The sequence below is a fragment of the Lontra canadensis genome, unplaced genomic scaffold, assembly GCF_010015895.1.
Source record: "Lontra canadensis isolate GAN:19392208 unplaced genomic scaffold, GSC_riverotter_1.0 scaffold31, whole genome shotgun sequence".
In the NCBI taxonomy this organism is placed as follows: domain Eukaryota; kingdom Metazoa; phylum Chordata; class Mammalia; order Carnivora; family Mustelidae; genus Lontra; species Lontra canadensis.
Window position 1 is genome coordinate 12,401,780 of NW_022631025.1, and position 23,151 is coordinate 12,424,930.

Here is a 23,151-nt window from a genome sequence, read left to right on the forward strand (position 1 = left end):
AGAAAGATAAAATAAATGGAAAGAGATACTGGGATCATGCTGGGGAAGTCTCAGTATTCTAAGCTTAGGACCTTACAGAAAGTTTCCCATCAATTTGGCTTACCTTTTTGCATATAAACTTATTTTCTGGACACAGTAACTTGTGGTTAAGGAGCCAACTAAATCATTATTTCTAGCATAAATTCTTTCCCATCCGAATGAATCATAACTCCTCAGATTACCTTCTCAGGAGAGAAGTTTAACAAAGAGCATCACCTAGTGACATGGCCTAATATCTGCATTTCTGTCTTTAGTGCTAAGAAAGGTTTTTTGTTTGTTTTTTTTTTAAGCAGACATAAATTTAATTGTTACATTTGGTTCATTTAATTTTTTGGAATTATTTTGTCTAACCCACCCCCAAGATAATAATAAAAAATAAATAAATAAATAAATAAATAAATAATTTTGTCTACCCCCCAAGATAATAATAATAATAAATAAATAAATATATATATATGTGTGTGTATATATACATATATATATATATATATATATTTTTTTTTAAGGTTACCCTAACCCTAACCTAATTTATATATATATAAATTCCATATATGTATTTAGGGAATGCAGAATGTATATATATATGGAATTCTGTTACTTGAAGATCCATGCTGTCTGGTACCAGAGTCTGTTTTTTTAACTATTGTACTATAATACCACTCTTGTCACACATCAAAAGGAGTTCCAAAGGTAAATAGAGAAAAAACTGTTAGATGGAGGACATGGCATGAACTTACTTGGTGACTACAGAGGCTTGGAATAATAATGACAACAATTTAATAATCGCATTCATTCAATTCAACAAATAATCATTGAGCACTTAACATGTGCAAGGGCACTGTTCAAGATACGCAGGGTACAACAATGAACCAAACAAAGATCCTTATCCTTTCAGAGATAACTTTTTAGTGGGTAGAGATAGACAACAAGCACTGAACATATGAAGTAAATTATATTAGAATGTGAAAGTGCTATAGGAAAAAATATGGAATGGTTGGCTGTTTGGGAGTCTAAGGGCTTGGATGGCATAGGGATGAGGGTATACAAGTGGGTGGCAAGTAGGCTATGGTTTGTTTTTTTTTTAAAGATTTTATTTATGTATTAGAGAGAGAGACCGCATAAGCAGGGGGAGTGACAGGCAGAAGGAAAGGGAGAAGCAGGCTCCCCTTGGAGCAGGGAGCCCGACTTGGCTCTTGATCCCAGGACCCGAGGCTTATGACCCGAGCCAAAGGCAGATGCTTAACCGAATGAGTCACCCAGTGCCCCTAGGCTATGATCTTTTATTTATTTATTTTTATTATTATTTTTAAAAGATTTTTTTAATTTCTTTGACAGAGATCACAAGTAGGCAGAGAGTCAGGCAGAGAGAGAAGAGGAAGCAGGCTCCCCGCTGCGCAGAGAGCCTGATGTGGGCTCCATCCCAGGACCCTGAGACCATGACCTGAGCCTTGGTGGCTCAGTGGGTTAAGCCTCTGCCTTCGGCTCAGGTCATGATCTCAGGATCCTGGAATCGAGCCCTGCATCGGACTCTCTGCTCGGTGGGGAGCCTGCTTCCCCCCTCTCTCTTTCTGCCTCTCTGTCTACTTGTGATCTCTCGCTCTCTCTGTCAAATAAATAAATAAAATACAAAAAAAAATTTTTTTAAATTTTATTTACTTTTTTTTTTTTTTTTTTTTTAAGAGGGGCATGGGGCAGCGGGAGAGGGAGAAAGAGACTCTTAAGCAGGCTCCATGCCCAGGACAGAGCCCCATGCAGGGCTTGATCTCATAACCTTGAGATCATGACCTGAGCTGAATTCAAGAGTTGGATGCCACCCAGGGGCCCTTATTTTACTTTTTAAAGTAAGCTCTATGTGGGGCTTGAACTTACAACCCCAAGATCAAGAGTCACTGACTGAGCCAGCCAGGTGCCCCCAGTTTGTATGTTTTCTCTTGGCCTGCCTTTTCATTCATTAATTCTGTCTTCTAGATAAGTAGGATTAAGGTATTGAGTGTGCTTTTAAACCCAGTTAATAAATTGCTAATTTCAGATACTGGATTTTACAGTTGCAAATGTCCATTTGATTCTTTTTTTATTGATCATAACTGTTCAAATATTCCATGTTACCTATCTCGTGCATCTTTTTCTCTTATCTACATATTTATCACAGTTATTTTGAAGTCCTTTTTCACTTTTGCTTTCATTGATTACTTTATCTTGATTATTGGACACTTTCTCCTGTTTTGCCTATCTAATAATTTTTATTATAGGCTAGAAATCGTGGATGATGCATTTTAGAGGGTCCTCTAAAAAACAGATGACTGCCAATCGACTTGAACCTATCAGAACTTGATCTTAAGGCTTTGCTGGGGTGGTCTGTTGCCGTTTTATATTTATTTCTAGAGTTCCTTATTCCTGTGTTTTACTTCTCAAATATTGTCTTTATTCCTGGGCATGCATTTCCTGTGGTCTTAACATGGGTAAGGCCAGACTCCAGCACTGCATGACCTCTCGGCTCTAAGCCTGTCTCAGCAGCTGTTCTCTGCGAGGACTCCTTGAGTTGTGCCCTGGGCTTGTGCAGCTTTGGAGAGTAAGGAATGACCAGAGAAGGAGAAGGAGAACCAAGAACAGGGGTCTTGCTTGGAAGGCAAGGGGCATTTGAATCAAGGGCGGAATGTATTCTGATACTGTTCAAAATTAGACCCTTTCCATGATACGCTCATCAAGTGTTCATCATGACTCTGTGTAGTGATAACAGTCATTATCCATGTTAACAGATGAGAAATTAAGTCTGGGTTTTGAACCTGTACAGTCTCCTGATCCCAGAACCCATTTTGCATATTAGGGTTAGTATGCGTGAGAATCGTTTGTGCGTTGCTGGCGGGGTAACTCTACTGGTTTTCATACTATTAGTATTCCAGGACTCTGCCGACAGTCCTCCTCTGCCTTGCTTTCATCTTCTATTGTTTCAGACAGTTCAGAGCTTTTTTCCCGAAGAACCACTGTGTCATAGGCATCACTGGAGAGTGCTCATTGCTGAAGCCCTTGAATTCAGATCACTTTTTTTATGACTGTTGATTTCCACATTTGAGTCATAATACCTGTAATCTTCCTAAGCGGGTGATGTCAGTTTATTGTGAGACCTAGTTGCATAATGGAAAGAATATAGGTGTTTGCAAGCAGTTCTGAATATATCCCCTAGGTTGTATTGGGAAGGTAAGTTGCAATGATTATCTTTTAATACAGTAATAATTATTAGGAGAAGAAAAAGTTTTTTTTTTTTAAAGATTTTATTTATTAATTTGATAGAGATCACAAGTAGGCAGAGAGGCAGACAGAGAGAGAGGGGGAAGCAGGTTCCCCGCTGAGCAGAGAGCCCGATGTGGGGCTCAATCCCAGGACCCTGGGATCATGACCTGGGCAGAAGGCAGAGGGTTAACCCACTGAGCCACCCAGGTGCCCCAGGAAAAAGTTGTTATATGTACTTGGTATGAATGTTTTTCTTTTCTCGCGTAAGATAAACAACAGTGTTCTGAGTAATCGTTCTTCAGTTTTCAGGTGACTAAAGTAAGCTCAGAGATTAAGTAACTTGCCACAATCAGAAAGATAATAAGTAATAAACCTGGGGGTTCTGGGTGGCTCACATGGTTAGGCGCCTGTCTTTGGTCCAGGGTCCTGGGATTGAATCCCATGTCAGGCTCCTTGCGCAGGGGGAATCCCTCTGCCTCTGCCTGCTGCTCTACCTGCTTGTGCTTGCTCTCTCTCTCTGTCAAATAAAGAATAATCTTAAAAAAAAAAAAAACAAAACCCAAGATTCAAACCAAGTCTATATGGTTCCAAAGCCTGTATCATTTCAATCGCATTTATGCAAAATTATCCATATTCCATGTTCCTAAATGTTTTTTTTTCCTTAAGTGAAATTTGTAACAACATTAACTTGAACACACCTCTGTCACTTCCTACCTCCCTCTTTCTGGGTCTTTTTCTTCCCGTGTAACATTAGTTGTTAATGAATGAGTGTCCTGTTCTAAAGGTACATTTTTTTTTTTATTATACAAAGTTTATAGATATCCTCCACATAACTTCTGGCATAGAATTTTGTGACTCATGATGTTCTGATTTGTGTGTAATACTGTATGTTGCAAGACCATTTTCCACAGTTTTTACTGGCAACCCTTATGGAGTCACGGGAGTATGCTGGGATTACATACTCAGCTCTATACTAACGAGTTCCACAATTCTGTCAATAATACAGATGGAAATAATTATGCATTCTCAAATCTCTTACGTAAGACTTTTTAAGGAATTAAAGTACCAGGCTTTTAAAAGATACTACTACATAAAATTACACATGAAGTTGCACCTTTTATTTCTGTATAATCTTAAAAAATGAAAAATTTTTATGGTCTTAAAAATAGTTCCTTTCAAAGGAAAAATGTGCATTATCATAAAATGTATAGTTGGTACTTTTACTGATATGAAAGGCTTAAGGGGCACCTGGGTGGCTCATTGGCTAAGCGTCTCTTGGTTTTCACTCAGGTTGTGATCTCAGGGTTGTGAGACTGAGCCCTATGTCAGCCTCCCTGCTCAGTAGGGAGTCTGCTTAAGATTCTCTATCCCTCTCCCTTGACCCCTTCCCCCAACTTGTGCATGTGTATTCTCACTCTTTAAACAAAAAAAGGAAGATCTAAAAATATATATTTGATATAAAAGTATAAATAGTACCTAAGTGTTCAGAAGTTGACTAAGTGATAAAATATTTTATGGAATTTGGCTTAGAAATTTCTGTAACCTCTAGAAATTAATTTGAAGTATATAAATTATATTTTATTGTTAAATATTTAAATGTATATTATTAAATACTACTTAAAATTATATTTTTCATTTTTGTAAATTTTTTTTTTTTAAGTTTTAAGTAATCTCTAAACCTGACATGGGGCTTGAACTTACAACCCTGAGATCAAGAGTCACATATTCTACCAACTAAGCCAACCAGGGGCCCCATGTTTTTTCATTGGTTTAGAGCAAATCAAATGTCTTTGAACTTGTGCTCACTTCAGCAGCATATATAGTAAAATTGGAGCAATACAGAGAAGATTAGCATGACCCCTGTGCAAGGATGACATGCAAATCTGTGAAGTGTTCCATATGAATTTAAAAAAGTCTTCAATCTCAACATTAGCATTAAGTTTCAATTAACATTTTGAAAGGTATACATTGTCCATTGATGAACCTCACAGATAATGATGAGCAAAAGAATCCAAATACAATGAAATTACTTATTTTATGCTAAGTTCAAAAGTAGTCAAAACTAATTTGTGGTAGGTATCAGGATAGTGGTTACTTTTGGGGGTGTGATATTGACAAGGAAGGGGCATGAGAGAACCTTCTGGAATGCAGGAGCCACCTGATCTTGATCTAGGTGGTGGTTATACTAGGGTATGGAGATATAAAATTCAGGGGCTCCTGGGTGGCTCAGTCAGTGAAGCATCTGACTTTGGCTTAGGTCATGATCTCACGGTTCAGGGACAAAGCCCTTGCATTGGGCTCCCTGTACTCTGTAAAGCCTGCTTGTCCCTCTCCCTCTGCCCTCCTCCTGCTCATGCTCTCTCTCTCTCTCAAATAAATAAATAAAATCTTTAAAAAAGAAAGAAATACAAAATTCAACACAGGATTTGCTTAGTTTATTGTATATAAATGTTACCAATTTGAAAATAATTATAACTTTAAATTAAAAGCACTTGACAGTATACTGTTGTCAAAAGCATGTCTTGAAATAAAGCAACATAAATCCTAATTCAGGCAAGTAGGAGGTGGAGTGACTTAGAGGCAGAAGGATGTTTATATCCTAACCCAGCCTCTTACTTATGGCGTGACCTTGGACCAGTTTCCTTACTTTTGTGAAGTTACCTTGTGTGTACCTTTCCTATTTGTAAAATGAGTATTGTGACTTCTACAGTATAAGATTTCTGGAAGTGTTAAATATAGTATCTGTGAAGCTCTTGGCTATAGAAGGTGTTCCATTCTTGATGTTTATAGATACTATATTATAAATTTTGGTTTTGAGATTTTCTTTCAAATTATCCTAAGAGACTCTGTTAGGGTGAGAAGTGGGCACACTGAAAATTCTTGGGTTAAGAAAAAGAAAAAATATAGATATAGAATTCTATTAACATTGAAAGAGGACAAGCAGACCCTTTTAATGAAAGCATTTGTACAAGAAATGTCAGAACTGCTGTTGGCTGTTTTTAGTACTTGCTAGGGGTAGACCCTTCAGTGACAACATACACAGATGTGCGTGCAATAAAAAAGCTTTGGGAACAATATTTCTGACAATAACAACTTTACAAACTGCCTTTCATTCCTTTGTTAAAACTTAGTAATGGCACAATGCTAACTGTAATTAATAGCACACACAGAGAAACTCAGAAACTTTAGTAAATCAATTGATCAAAAAATTTCTATTTTAAAACTACATAATGAATTAAGAAGAGAAAGTTAATTAGAAAAGCATATTCTATTACCCTGAACTTTTTTCTTTTTTCTTTTTTTTTTTTTGACTGAGAGATCATAGGTAGGCAGAGAGGCAGGCAGAGAGAGGGGGGGAAGCAGGCTTCCCAGCTGAGCAGAGAGCCCAATGCGGGGCTCGATCCCAGGACCCTGAGATCATGACCTGAGCTGAAGGCAGTGGCTTAACCCACTGAGCCACCCAGGAGCTCCCATTACCCTGAACTTTTACTTAAATTATAAATTTGCCTGTTTACATTACAAATACAGGTTTTTGTGTAATTGAGTATGACCACATTTATTATTCCACTTTTTATTTTTATTTTAATCTAGACACAAATTTATTTCTGGAATATATTTTCTTTAATCTGTAAAAGAGTTTTTTCCTTGAAAAATCATGGTAACATGAGGAACAGCGACCTAAATGACCAATATAGGAAATGAATGGGCCCTGAGGAAATTGCTAGCACCAGGCGAGGTTAGGAAAGATGCTCTCCTAAAGGACAAAAGCGACGTCCCTCAGCAGAGGATATTACAGCATGTCCGCAAAATCAGGAAACACAAACTGACCTTTAAACCATGTTATTTACACTTTTACATAGTATACTCAGTATGTGTTCTGGTGAAGTATTCCAAAGCGAGAGGTCCAGTTGTTTTTCTGGAAAAAAAAAGGTCCCACAGAGTGCCCAGAACATCTGGTAACACAGGAAGAATATTGTATTTATTATGCGTCACCCAAAAGCATACTGAACATACCATTTGGAAGCGCAACTGAACAGTTACACACTGTTTCAAAAGAAGTTTCTCCTATGTTTCTTGCCTTTGCAACACTTGTGGCCACCAGCTGAACGAGGCAGGTGCGGTGTGAGCGGCTGCCAGTGGGCAGTGACAAAAACAAGACTTACTGAAACAAACAAGTGGTTCTTATAAATAACTTGGAAACAGCTTCTGGAACCCATTTCTTGGCAATGAAAACAGTACGTTTCAGATCCTAGTAAGTGATTGATTTATACATGGGAAGTCCTCAATTGGTAGTTCCAGAAATACTTCATGCTACTCGGCTACTGTCAATAAAGTTGAGAGGATGTCCTACAGAAAGTGAAAATCCCAGAGGAAAGAGGCTCCCTGGGGGGGTGGAAGGGTTGGGCATGGCCATGATCATTTAATACAGAGTTTGCACTGTAGAACTGTTGGCACACATTGGTTACAACTGAAATGGGCCCTGGGGGGGTAGAATGGAGACAAAACAGGAATTCACAAAACAGCTCCCTCCTTTGTTTGGACAAGCATCCAACCATTTTTCCAGTCATGCGACCTTCCTCTTTTCCTGTTAGCCACTTGTCAAGTACATTTTGCCCACACATAGTCCAAAAGTCAATTGCGTTCTTCCCAGCTGTAAACCGAGTGCAGAGAGGACTACTCAGACCATGGAACTGAACTTAGAGTGGTATTTTTTGCTCTTTTTATTTAGTGCTGCATTGGATGGCAAAAAGATTTTGAGCGAGTTTCAACTCTGGGGCCGCTGACCCCACCATTATGCATGAAGCCCCTGAATCCACAGGTGCACTTAGCTCTCTCTGTCCATAGACTGAATAATAACCTGTCTTGCATATCTATCTACTATTTTTATATGTAGTGGATGTGATTATTCACAAATTCACAATATTCTTGAAATTATTTATTTCCTTGGTTTATACTAAAGGTTCAACTAGGATATATAAGGCTGTCACTGTTTTTGCTATTAAAAAGGGATTCTTGGCCTGGGAATGGTTGGGAACCACTGATAAAATGATCAGCCTCACTGAGCTGTAAATTGTGTAAAATTCTATGAAAGTTTTTTCTACAACATACTGATAATTTTGTCTCTGTACTTCTTAAATGCTTTTTTTTGAGGTATAATTTACATACCATAAAATTTACCCATTTTAAGTGTAAAATTTGTGATTTGGTAAATTTACGGCATTGTGCAATTAACACAATCCATTTTTACGACGTTGCCATCACCTCAGAAAGATCTGTCATGGCCAGTTTTAGTATTTCCCATTCCTTCCCCAGCCTCAGGCAACTATCTCCTTTCTGTGTCTATAAAATTGCCTGTTAGGAGCCTTCCATAGAAACGAAATAATGAAATAGGTAGTCTGGCTTCTTTCATTTAACATAACATTTCTGACCTATAACCATGTTTTAACATGTATCAGGAATTAATCATTCTTTCTCCCCCCACCCCTTTTGCTGAATAGCACCCCATTGTATGGACAGGCTAATTTTGTTTCCTCATTCAATTCTACTTTATAGCTATTATGAATAATTCTGTTGTGAGCATTTGTGTGTCTTCTCTTGAACATATTTTCATTTTTCTTGGGTACATACATACCTAGGAGAGAGCTTTCTGGATCATACAGTAAATTTATGTGTAGTTTTTGAGAAACTACCAAACTGTTTTCCTAGGCAGCCACACCACTGTACTTTTCCACATCCTCACCAACATTTGTGATTGTCAGTCCATTTTGATTATCACCATTCTAGTGGGTGTAGAGTCTTACAGTGGTTTTAATTTTTGTGTTCCTAATGACTAATGGTATTGATTCAATGTGTTTTCATGTGCTTATCTGACAGTTGTATATAATCTTTTGTGAACTGTTTATTCAGATGTTTTGCCTGTTTTTAAAAATTTTTTAAATTATTTTTTTTTTAAGTAATCTCTACACCCAGTGTGGGACTTGAATTCAAAGACCCCAAGATCAAGAGACATATGCCCTACTGACTGAGCTAGCCAAGTACCCCTATTTTGCCTATTTTTTAAAAGATTTTATTTATTTATTTGACAGAGAGAGAGAGAGATCACGAGTAGGCAGAGAAGCAGGCAGAGAGAGAGGGGGAAGCAGGCTCCCTGCCAAGCAGAGAACCCAATGTGGGGCTCGATCCCAGGACCCCGAGATCATGACCTAAGCCAAAGGCAGAGGCTCAACCCACTGAGCCACCCAGGTGCCCCTCTTTTGCCTATTTTTAAAATAAGGTTAGGCCACCTGGCTGGCTCAGTCAGTAGAGCATGTGACCCTTAATCTCAAGGTTGTGAGTTTAAGCCCCACATTGGGTGTGGAGCCTACATAAAAAAAAAAAAAAAAAAAAAAAAAAATTGGGTTGTTTTCTTATTATTCGGTTGTAAGATTTCTTTGTATATCTTTTATATATAAATCCTTTATTAGACATAATTTGGAAATACTATTCTGCCCATCTGTGGCTTATTTTATTGATGTATATAATATTATATGATAAAGATACCTCAGTTAAAAAATAGTCTTCCCATTAAGTAATTAATAGTGTGCCGACATAATGGTCCCTCTGGTAGCCATGGAGGTTTGGAGTCCAGAAGTGTGACAGACTATCTGTTGCCTCTCCCAGCTACACACTGTGCCGTTTATGAAAGTCTTAGAGCACACAGTTTTCTTGGAGTAAAATTTTAGATTTGGAACACAGATAGAGAACGTGTGTCCAGCACATTGCCTCAATAGGTAAGATAGTGTGAAATTTTATGTTAGGAATTTCTTGTTTTCTCCTGTGATGGGCATACTGTCATCAGAGTCTTTGCATCTTTACTTTTTAAAGTTTTTAAATTTTTTATTAAAAAATGAGGCTGCATCAGTTATTTTCTATAGAACACATTTTTTACTATCTTACATGCAGTTGCCTTATACCTGTACACTCTGGCTGATGCAGTTTCTTTTCTCTCTTCTCATTCAGTAGCATGAATTCATTCCTGCTTGAATCTTTTTTTTTTTTTAAGATTTTGTTTGTTTGTTTATATTTTAAGTAAACTCTATGCCCAGTGTGCTCTACCAACTGAGCCAGCCAGGCGTCCCCATTCCTGCTTGAATCTTGAATTGAAAATACTTCTTCCACTGCCCAAAAATGTAGACACAATGAAGATTGCTTATAATGCCATTAAACCCCGCCCCCCCAAAACAACAGCAACTAAGATTAATGTTTACTCAATAATACGATACTGGGCAGTGGTCTCCAGACCTGGCTTACATTAGAATCACCTGTGATGTGTATTTATCGATCTTCTAGCCCCTTAGACAAAGCTCTCCTGCCATGTTGAGATAGATCCTGGAGCCAGGAGGGTGGCCCAGAATGGCTCAGCAGGCCAACGTCCAAGCTGTGGGTGCATTGTGTCATTACAGCGTGTTTAGCAAAGCTGGGAGAATGGGCTCATCCCTCTCAACAGCATGGGGCCGTGGATCCTTAGGCATAGAGCTATCTAAACCTGGGTTGGGGTGGGGGAGCGGGGAATGAGCCGGCCATATTTGGAAACATTGTTTTGTAAGGGGCAAATATAGGCAAGACTTAGGAGCCACAGAGAAACTCAGCAAGATGCATTAATCTTGTGCTCTGAGAGAGATGTGGGAGAGATAAACTATTGGCCAAGAGGTTTCCTGACTTCTGACCTGGTGACTTGGGACCACATGGCCCATCTGGGTTGAAGCAGCTCAGCATTTAGAGGGACATTGAAGGAGGGAAGGAGTGAGAGGACAGATCCATCCTTTCCTAAGCAGAGATCAGAGTTCAAGCCGACTCTGTTTCCCATCCTGTTGGCCTGTGCTGTGTGATCTGTCCACTTCCTTGGAATGCCTAGGTTCTTGTGGATAGGTCTATGGAAAAGAGTTACTCTCATCTACTCCTTAAACATCTCCTTATTTTGTTTTTCATTGGAGGGAGATAGCCTGTCTTTTAACATAGCTTCAGATGATGTAACATTCAGAGATACCCAATTATACCTCTATCAGATGAGAGGAAAAGTGACTGTGAGGCTCCATTCTAATTATAACTTTGTCCCTAACTGGCTCTACGACTCCGGCAAATTACTTCAAATGCCCAGCCTGACTTTTCTTCTTATGTGAAATAACAGAGTTGGTCTAGATTATTGGTTCTCATCATGTGGTCCCAGGACTGGCGGCATCAGCATCACCTGGGAATTAGATAGATATGCAAATTTTGCAGCACCACCCAGATACACTGAAATATACTCGGGGTGGGGTCAGGCAATCTCTGTTTAACAAGCCCTCCAGGGGATTACAATGTTCAGCAAAAACTGGTCTAGATTGGTAGTTCTCAGCGCTGCCTGCACATTAAAATCGCCGAGACAGCTTTTTATAACTTACCAGCCCTGGGCTCTAATCTTCAGAGATTCTGATTTAAATGATTTCTAGTGGGGCCCAGATGTTATGTGGTTTTAACGGACATCTAGATGCTATTGGAGGTCTGTTAAAACTAAAAGGCACTGTGCCTCTCTGCCTAATTGTGATCTCTGTCTGTCAAATAAATAAACAAAATGTTAACAAACAACTAAAAGGCACTGTTTCCAAATCTAAATGCACACATCCAGAACTATAGCGTTCTTAGGCCACTAGGTGTTGCTCTCATAGAGAAAGGAAGGCATTTTTAAAACTACCACTGGATATGTGTAGAAGATGAAAGTATATCTCTTAATTTCTGTAAGAGATTATCCTGTAATTTATATCTGAGTACAGTTTGTTAAATATTTACTTGCAGTTTGTTCAGTTTTATCCAAAGGAATGAAATACCCATCAACGATCGAATGAATAAGTAAGTTGTGGTGTATACATACAATAGAATATCCCTCAGCAGTGAAAATAAATAATCTAGTGATACACACAGTGATACTGCTGAATCTCACAGCAGTGAGCAAAAAAATAAACTGGACACAAAATAGAAATACCATATGATTCTTTTTAAATGTTAAAAAAAAAAAGCAGGAAAAGTTAATCTGTGTTGATAGAGGTCAGAATAGTGGATATCCTTCAAGGTAGGACTAAAAATGAGTAGAAGGGAACCTTTGAGAGTTCTGGAAATGTTCTACTTTTTGATCTGGTGAGAGTTATGTGCATATATGTGCATATATGTATATTAAACTGTACTCTTAAGATTGCACTTTATGTATGTTATTCCTCAATAATGAAGACTAAAAAGATTGAAATGTAGTCCTCAGGGGGAATAATTGTCATTCTAGCCCAGTATCACTCAGTAGTGTATTATTTTACTGTGCCACCTGTGGTCACGAGAGATGAACATAGCACTTTGATTTTATGTTGATACTAAGTTAAAGTGTGTGTATCAATTTCTATGGCTCCAAGTTGAGAAGGTGACATGCTCTCTATATTTAAACTTGTTTGTGTCCAGGCACACATTCTGCAGCAATACACTTGGGTAATTGATTTTCTTATGGCAACCCTCTGCTCTCTCTTCCTTATTCTTCAAATTCTGTGATACAGTGTAATAAAATTGCCTCTTGCCTATTATCTGCAGAAGAAGACCTCTACACCTCTCCTATCTCTGATAGGAGGTCAAATGTTTCCCAGCAAGTTGAAGTGAGATAAAAAGAATCAATCTGTAGCTGAGAAAAACAAATCCTTGCAAATTGTACTAAGCCATTAACTGTCAAAACAAGACATATTGGAAGGGCATTCAGGGAAGAAAAATGTGTTGGGGAAATGAAAATCAGAGTCACTTAGCGGAATGCACAAAAACTCATTGGAAAGAGAGCCTTAGCTTAATAGATGGGAAATTACTATCCGTTACTCAGCTATTACTTTAAAGCCACAAGCTGGGTGATCTGATTTCATCTGACGCCCTGCTCATCAAAAGCGGGGGCTGGACTGGCTGACGCCTACCTATGAAATCATTCAAGGAGAGCTGAAATCTTTGTTCAGCTGGGAATGTATTAAATATTGGCAGAGTTTCTTTCACATCATCTAGTCATTTTGTAATGCTGTGCTCTGTTCCCTGTGTACCAGTCACTTTGAAATTGGGTACGATACCTAGGGCAGATTTTTTTTTTCCTTCACATAATTTTTAAAAATCGTGCTTTGTAGTTTGGTCTATGGACGTGTTATGACATGGCTATCAACACTGAAGTACTTTCATTCATTCGGTCATGCCAAACTGTCTCAGGTGCTGTGGGAGGATCCATGGAAGGATAAGGCATGTAAACCTCTGCCCCAAGAGGTTTACAATCTATGTGGGGAGACCCAATGTAAATACACACGAGTTAATATTTTAAAACCATAGGACATCTTCCATTTGTCCTTCTAGATTCACTCTCCATCCTGAGAGGCTGACTGTGTGGTTACATCTGTGGGAGTCCTTGTCTTTTGGCTTCCAGTGGGAGTCGTGTAATGGAAATTCCTGAAAGAAGAGTCCAGATTATTCCTGTGGCTGAGGATAAGTAGAGATAGATAGTCTGATGATTCTCTACATACAGACCTTTCTTTCTTCCAGTTCCTGGAGGACATTCTTTTTTTTTTTTTTTTAAGATTTTATTTATTTATTTGACAGAGAGAGAGATCACAAGTACGCAGAGAGGCAGGCAGAGAGAGAGGAGGAAGCAGCCTCCCCGCTGAGCAAAGAGCCCGACGTGGGATCATGACCTGAGCCGAAGGCAGAGGCCTAACCCAGTGAGCCATCCAGGTGCTCAAGATGATCAAAGAGGACTTTGATCATCTTGATAGTCTCTGTGGCATCAGTCTGATGCACTGCAATGATGACATAATGCTAATTGGAACTGGGGAACAGGAAGTAGCAAGTATCCTACATGCCTTAGTAAGTCACATTTATGCCAGGAGGTAGGAGGTAAAGTCTGTGAAAGTTCAGGGGCCTGCCACAGGTGTGATGTTTTGACGAGTGCAGTAGTCTGAGGCATGTCTCTTTAAAGTGAGAGACAAGTTGCCACATTGCATTCACAACTACAAAAGGCATAATGTACGTTGGTTCTCTGGATTTTGGAAGCAACGGATGCCCCACTTGAGCATGATGTTCCAACTCATTTACCTAGTAAGCTGGGAAGCTGATAGTTTTCAGTAGGATTCAGAGCAAGAAAGCATTCTGAAGCAGGTGCAGGCTGTGGTGTAAGTTGCCTGCACTTGAGCCTTGTGGCTCAGCAGACCCCATGATAGCTAACATATCTGTGATCAATAGAATGTTTTATGGAACCTCTGGCAAGCCCCAGTGGGAAACTCATGACTTGCTGGCAATTATTCCCATTTGAAAGCAGCTCTGGCTTGTCCTGTGGCTTGGTAGAGCCTGAAAGCCTTACCATGGGCCGTCATATATGTGTGTGACCCAACTACGCAACATAGGTGGGAGCCTTCACTGAACCATAAAACCGCGTGTGTGCAGCAGCCTTCCTTTATAAATGGAAATAAGGGCTATGCAGTCAGTCCCATGCAGACCTAAGGGTCAAGTGAACCGCCAAGCGGATGACTCAGCCTCCCGCACTGCCTGGTCCCCAGTTTCACTGCCCTTCCTCACCTCATACGTGGCTCCAGGGGAAGATTTCCATGACCACGTGATGAAGGAGTCTGGGCCTGGTATACTGTGGGATCTTCTAATATGCTAGCATCTGTAGCGTCTGCCATACGGCTTCATCCAAGGGGAAGGGAAATCCTCCCTGTGGCCGAACTTTGAACAGTACATCTGGTTGCCACTTGGTGTGAAAGAAGAGACTGTTCAGATCTCAGGTGATCCATAAACAGTAGTAAACAGGTTGTCCAGCTTGTTAGAGACTTGGGGAAAACTGGTATGATGAAGGCAATGAGGGAGAAGTATGTTAAGAGATGGTTCAGAAGACACAGAGTGTACATGACAGAGGATGCTCTTAATAGATGAGTTGGCAAGATAACCTGGCCCACAGATACCAGTTGATTTCTTTCTTCAGTTACTCTGATGTTTTCTCAATGAGCCTACCTATATACAAAGGCACCAGAGTGGCAGGGACAGAACGAACAGTGTAACTGAACAGGTTGAACTTGCCCTCATGTGGCTGCCATCACTGCCAAGAGCCCCACCTCCCCACAGCAGAAGCCAACACTGTGTCTCTGGAATGGACATTTGTATGAAACAAGAAAAAAAATAATTAAAACAACATGAGCACAGGATGATATATGGAAGTGTTGAATTGCTGTATTCTATACCTGAAACTAATATGCTACTCTGTGTTTTTTTAAAATAAGATTTTATTTATTTATTTGACAGAGAGTGAGAGAGGGAATGCAAGCAGGGGGGAGTGGGAGAGGGAGATGCAGGCTTCCTGCTGAGGAGGGAGCCTGATGTGCGGCTTGATCCCAGGACCCTGGGATCAGGACCTGAGCTGAAGACAGATGCCTAATCATCTGAGCCACCCAGACACCCCTATTTTTTTTCTGATGGAGAAAGAGACCCACAAAGGAAAAGTGCCTAGGGCCCATGATGTCACAATGGACATGAGTAGGAAGATTCAGGAATGACTTCAAAGTTTGGAAACTGAAACGTTTACACCAAAAGGATAACCTTGTCATTGACTGAGATGGTGAAATCAGGAAGAGCAGTTGAGGGGAAACATTGATGGTCTGCTGAGTTAGAGGCTGATGCAGAAATTCCGGAATGTACTGATAAGGTTTCTGATCAGGGTGGGGGCTTTGGGGAGAGGAGAGTTCTTTTGAATTGAAGTCTAACTGGGATTGAGAAGAGAACGTTGAATATGAGAAACCACCTCAGGAATTTCCCATCCTGCCAACCGATGGATGATCCCAGGCTTCCTCTCATTGCTGTGACAGGAAGAAAGAGGTTGAGAGGTGGCTCTCACTCACGGGCTCCCAGGTCATTAACTCGAGCCTGTCTTGTGTCCCTCCCCCCACCTCGTTCTCCGTGGTCTTACACACTTTCGGACGTTACAGTTTCATTTATAGAGTATTTGAATTTAACTGTAATGTGAAGAACACAAAATCATAATAATATCAGCAATCACAATTTTTATTTGTAAGACCTTTCAGGTGCAAAAGTATTTTCTAGTAAGTGTTTTATGGGATATAGCCCCCAAGAGATAGGAGGGGCAGATGATTTGATTCCCCAATCTACAGATGAAAGAGTTTGTCAAGAGCTTTGTCAGATCATATCCTGGGGTGCCTGGGTGGCCCAGTCAGTTGATCTACCAACGCTTGTTGTCAGCTTGGGCCGTGATCTTGAGGTTGTTAAGATCCAGCCCTGCGTCGTCGGGCTCCATGCTCAGTGCTGAATCTGCTTGAGTTTTTTTCCCCTCTCCCTCTGCTCCTCCCCTTGCTCTAGCTCATAAATAAATAACTAAATAAAATCTTAAAGATTATTTCCCTTTACTCCCAATCCTCTTTCACCCCCTCCACTAGCAGTCAGCTTAGATTTAGTTTAAAGGAAGTCAAAATCTTCATCACTTTGCAGGTTACAATTCAATTTTATAATACCAAAACCTTTTTTTTTTTTTTAAAGTTTTGTTTATTTAAGTAATCCCTACAGCCAGTGTAGACCTTCATATCATGACCCCAAGATCAAGAGTTGCATCTTCTTCTGACTGAGCCAGCCAGGCTCCCCCAAAAAACTTCTTTAGGGACAGTCTTGCCCATTTGTCTTGGGGTTGCTTTCTACCCTTGGTACAAGCCCTTGTTCTAGAGTGTTCTTAGCCTTGAAGCCACTATATCTCTTGCTTCTCCCCCTTCTCTGTTCTTCCTGCTCTGTCCTGATCTCTTTGCCCTTGCTCTGTTTCCACTCTTTCTTTGTCCACAGCCCCTCACTCTCCTCCTCTTTTCCCCTCTTCCTTCCTCCCTTGTGTGTTTACACTTGACATTATTTCCTAAGTATTTGTCTTAGTATCATCCTCATTCTGTCTCCTGCATCTGCATTTAAACAGCTACAATGTGGTCAAATAGCCCTCCTGTACTTACCTCATGCTTACAAAATAAACTTGCACTTCCAGTGTAAATCCATAAACTTTTTACAAGTATGTGTTCAAACAGTCCAGTTGGAAAATGGGCAAAGGTAGGGACGCCTGGCTGGCTCAGTCGATGGAGCATGTGACTCTTGATCTCAGGGTTGTAAGTTTAAGCCCCACACTGGGTAGAGGGATTCCTTAAAAATAAAAATCTTTTTAAAAATGAGCAAAGGACATGAAGAGACATTTCGCTGAAGAGGATATTTGGATGGCAAATAAACACAGGAAAAGACATTCAACATCATCAGCCATTTGGAAAATGCAACTGAAAACCCTGGTAGGCTTTCACCATGCATCTGTCTTAACTACTAAAATAAAATGTAGTGACAATACTAAATGCTGGCAGTGGTTAGGAGAAACGGGATCTCTCATACATCGCTGGTGGGAAGGTAAACTGATACTCTGTGGGATAGTTTCTTAAAGTACTACACACACACTTAGTGTAGGAGTTATAATCGTACAGGGGCATTTATCCCAGAGAAATGAAAATTCATGTCCACACAAAAGTCTGTACTCAAATGTTCATAGAAGTTTTATTTGTCATAGCCTCAAACGGCAAACAATCAGAATGTCCCTTGATAAGGGAATGATTAACTAGACCTAGTATATTGATACATGAAGTACTACACCACAGTGAAAAAGGAACATACTGTTGGTACAACAGCTTCATGGATCTCAAGGCATTGTGCTAAAGGAGAAAAAAAGTGAATCTTAAAAGGCCACATGTTATACAATTCCACTGATCTGACATTCTCAAAATGACAAAGTTATAGAGATGGAAAACAGATTAGTGACTACCAGAGTTTAGGGCCGTTGTGGGGAGAGATGATGGGTGTGATGGTGAAGTAGCATAAGGGAGAGCTTCGTGGTGATGGGCTAGTTTCGTATCCTGATTACAGCAAAGAATGAATGAATGCATGAATCCACACATGATAAAATGGCATAAAACTATGCCATTGTATAGTACAGAGGCGCCTAGATTGCTCAGTCTTGATTTTGGCTTGGGTCATGATCTGGGGCATGAGATCGAGCCTTGCTTTGGACTCTATGCTCAGTGTGGAGTCTGCTTAAAAGATTCTGTCCCTCTGCCCTCCCTCTCTCTCTCAAATAAACAAAAAATCTTAAAAAAAAAAAAAAAGAACTATGCCATTATATAGTACCAATGTCAGTTTCCTGACTTTTGTCATTGCCCTATATTATACTATAGTTACGTGAGATGTAATTACTGGGGGAGACTGGATGAAGGCTACAGGAGACCTTGACTTCATTGTTTCTACTATTTTTGCAAGCTTCTGTGAATTTATAATTATTTTAAAATAAAAGTTTAGAAGAGCGTATGTTAAAAATTTTAAATATGCCATAGACTCATATGTTTCAGAAACCAAAAAGTATAAAGCAGTGTACAATGAAAAAACATCTCCATTTTTGTCCTTAAAATCCATCAGCTCAGTATCTGTGTCAGTCTGGGATCTAGCACGAACTAGATGGCAAGCTCAATTGGTGCAGCCGAGAACATTCTGATGGAGGGACTATTTAGAGTTTTGTGCATGGTTAAGGAAAACCATCTCAGGATGATCAAGGACGCCAGGGCTAGCAGAAGCAGGAATGTGGGGGAGACATGTGGTCGCTAAGGCTCAAGGTGCAAAGGTAGGGAACAGTTACTGAAACTAGAGAGGGTTTTAGGCAAGTGCTGTCCACTAGTGTCTGTGGCTGGAAAATAAAGAGCACCCTTTACACCTTAACACCTTTACACTCTTCTGCCTTCTGTTCTCCTGTTCTACCTCCCTGTTGCCAAATCCAGCCCAAAGCGAGAGGGAGGGCATCCCTAAAGCGTAACATTCAGCCTGCTGGGCAAGAGTTGTGGGGGAAGGTTGAAGATTAGAGGTAGAGGAACAAAATGAAGAATATCCAGCATAGTATTCTTCTAGAACTTTTTTATTTGCCCACAAAGGTTGTAGATTCTTATTCTTTTCCCTTTTATATACAGAAGGTATTGTATTGTTGTTATATATAACATAATATATATAATTATATAATACTATTATATTATACACATTGTTCTGCAACATGCTTTCTCCCTCACTCACTATATCTTAGAGACATTTTCAAATTGCTTCAAAAATAATTCCCCATTTATCTTTGCAACTGCATAGTATTCTATTATGCAGTCATATTATCATAATGGTCCCTAGTGTTTGATGTTTGTGTCCAGTGTTTTGCTGTCACAATAATACAATGAATAACTCTGTATACACATGTCATTTTAAAGGTATGTACTTACAGGTGCAGGATAAATGCCCAGAAATGGGATTGCTAGATGAAAGGAATTGCCATTAGTAATCTCGATAGTGACAAGCAGCTCTCCCCTGGGCTTGTGTCCATTTAAACTCTCACCAATAGAGGGAAAAATAGTATCTTAGGATAGTTTTAATTTGTAGTTCTTTCAGTATGAGTGCGGTTACACAACTCTTCATTAATTTACAGTCATTTGTATTTTCTTTTCTGTGAATAGTTTGTTCGTATTCTTTGCCCTTTTTATAACCTCTGTGTTGGTTTTTGTTTTTGTCTTTGTTTTTTTTCTAGGAGCTCTTTAAATATTAGGGAGATTAGCTCTGTTCTGTGATGTTAATTGTAAAGATTTCTTTTAGAGTGTAATATATCATTTATTTCTAGTATGGTTGATGCTGTTTATTTATTTATTTATGATTTTATTTATTTATTTGACAGAGAGAAAGAGTACAAGCTGGGGGGGGGAGCGGCAGGCAGAGGGAGAGGGAGAAGCAGGCGCCCAGCTGAATAAGGAGCCTGACAGGGGGCTCCATCCCAAGACCATGGGATCATGACCTGAGCTGAAGGCAGAGGCTTAATGGACTGAGCCACCCAGGTACCCCTAGTGTCATTTATTTTTTACTTTACTTATAATCTCCCTTCAGTACCCTCCCACACACATGCAGAAGCTTTTCTTTGTTTTTGTTTTTTTTAATGTAGTGAAATTTACCAATTAGCCAAATTTTTAAATGACTACTAAACATAGTTAGTAAGGTTTTCATCACTTCAAAGTTATAAAAAAATTCCCATGTGTTCTCTTTTTAGAACTTCATATTTTACATTTAAATCTTGATTCGCTTGGAATTTTCTTAGAGTAAGGTAAAAGATACGGTTCCAACTTAATTTCCAGATTTCAATCTCTCCTGCCTCCTCCACACTTGAGGGCCTTTGAACTCCTGTCTGATCATCAGTGGGGTGGAGGTGTGGTTTCAGCTTTAGCCAGAAGTATTTCTCAGGTGGTCAAGTTCAGTCCTCTTAGATTAAGGCTGGCTTTTTGTTTTGTTTTGTTTTTGTTCTTGTTTTTTAAAAGATTTGATTTGATTTTTAAATTTTTAATTAATTTATTTTTTAAATATTTTATTTATTTATTTGCTGGGGTGGAGACACAGCAGGGGGAGCCAGAGGCAGAGTGAGAAGCAGGCTCCCCACTGAGCAAGGAACCTGATGCGGAACTCTATCTCAGGACCCTGGGATCATCACCTGAACTGAAGGCAGACGCTTAACCGACTGAGCTACCCAGGTGTTCCTAAAAGATTTTATTTTATCTTTATTATTTATTTATTTTTCAAAGATTTTATTTATTTGACAGAGAGAGATGCAGCGAGAGAGGGAACACAGATGGGGGAGTGGAAGAGGGAGACGCAAGAGCCTGATGTGGAGCTTGATCCCAGGAGCCTGAGATCATGACCTGAGCTGAAGGCAGACACCCAATGACTGAGCCACCCAGGCATTCCTAAAAGATTTGATTTTTAAGAAATCTCTGTACTCAACACTGGGCTCCAATTTACAGTCCCCAGATTAAGAGTCTCAGGATCTACCCACTGAGCTGGCCAGGCACCCGCTCACTCTTCTTTTGGACCTGACACCTCATCCCTTAACTTTATGGAGAGTTTTTTCCTGGATAATCTGACTCAGATTGTGATTTTTTTGTTTTATTTTGTTTTGACCAGAAGCATGAACAACTGCAATGCTTAGGGAGCACCACTTGCTTCCTGAGCTCTCGTTAGCTTGCAGGCAGTGTTAGATACCCTCACTGGTCATGTTGCCTTTCTAGGATTTGTAGTTGAGACTGGATGGAGAGAAAGTCATAGTGGGGTTTGGGGGTGTGGCAGTGGCCCTAACTGCCTTAGAAGAGGTTTCATAGTTTTGGGTGACCTCTCTGTTTGTCTCTGACTCTCCATGATGGATGGGAATGTGAGACTAGAGGAAGCCGGTCTGACATTCACCTCCTTCCTGCTCATACCCCTATACACGGAGCAGGGGTTTGCCGCTGGCCCCTGTGCTGATGGATCTGTGACCATTTGCTGCTGGTTGTTAAATATGTTTAATATCCACCCCCCCCCCCCCCCCCCCCAATCTCCAGCAGAGGCTTTGTTCTACTTCTCTTGGCTCTGGAATTTAGTTTCAGAGGTCATAATTTGAACCAGCCAGTGGTGGTTTCTCAATCATGTGATATTTACTGATAATTAGGATCTGCCCTACCTGATGATGGGTATTTTTGTTTTGATGTCCTGTTGGGACTTTCTGTCTTTTTGTAATTGTGTCTTCGTGGACATTTTAAAGGTGAACCACAGGGATGATTCAGTCAAGGGTTCTTAAACGCCCACTTAACTAGGAAGAACTTAGAAGCATGTTTTAGAACCAACCCTGGTTCTAAACCCTGGAAATTGTATCCATTTTTTGGTTTGACTTGACTAGAAGTTGGTGTGCTAATAACACTCACTGCTTACCCACATTATAAATGGCGTAACGATTTAATGGATTTTTATATTTTTGAGTTCAGAAACAATGGCCATAGGAGAACAAAATACTGGAAAGTGTCATCTGCCTGAGCTTGTGATCTCCTAAAGCTGTGGGTGTAACTGGGGGGGTGGGCGGGTAGTGGTCAGGATCACTGGTTGCTCAAAGGCCCAGAGACCTCCTTTTACAGTTCTCAGTCTGGCCCTCCTGGCCTGTGGCTACTTGAGAAAATGGGATAGATGTTTGACAAGGAACAAAGGAAGACTTGTCTGCTTAACCTACTTACTGATGTTAACCCAACATCATCTGATAGTGTCCCTCCCTTTACTCTCCTTATTTCAGCCATACCAGCCTTTGCTGTCCCTCAAACACGTTAAATTCATTCCCACTTTGGGAACTTTGTATTAATGACTCCTGTGCCAGGATGCTGTGCTCTGGCTCTTTGCCTCTCCCCACCCCCTTCATCTTCAGGTTTCAGCTTAAGAGAGGTCTTCCCTCACCACCTTATCTAGATGTCCTTCCCCACAAACCCTACATTCATCATGCCGTATTCTTTCTTTTTCTAGCAGTCTTCAAAATCTGTAATTTGCTCATTTACTGACCCTGTCTTTGACCATAGTCTCTCACTTACTCTAGGCTCCACGAGGGCAGGGAGTCCGGTTCCCCATAGTACCACAGGTCCCTGGCATGGTGTCTGGCACTGGTAGGTGCTCAGTAAATGTGAAAGAAATGAATGGATGAACTCCCCAGCAAAGACATACTGTGACCCTTTTGGAAACTGAATGGTAGCAATTATGAGGAAGATAGGGTATATGATTCATGTTTTAATTTAAAACATCTTTAAGCAGATTACTTTGGTAATACCAGTGTGCGTGTCAGGAGGCAATTTATCTCAGGCCAGTGGGGGAAATGGAGTCTCATTAAACATGTGGAGGAGAGGAACTCAGTGTGAGATTCCCCCTAGTCCTCTCACCTCACCAGGGCTCTCTTTTATATGCTATTATTGTTTTACTTTTCATGATTTTTATTTTTTTGAGAGAGGG

General features: G+C 40.1%; 1 non-coding gene across 1 annotated transcript; it reads left to right on the forward strand.

Annotated features, from left to right (window-relative positions):
• The first annotated feature begins 5,065 nt into the window (after positions 1–5,065).
• LOC116873106 lies at positions 5,066–5,172 on the forward strand. The gene has a single exon (XR_004383741.1). It is a non-coding gene; the product is annotated as a U6 spliceosomal RNA (small nuclear RNA).
• The last annotated feature ends 17,979 nt before the right edge of the window (positions 5,173–23,151 follow it).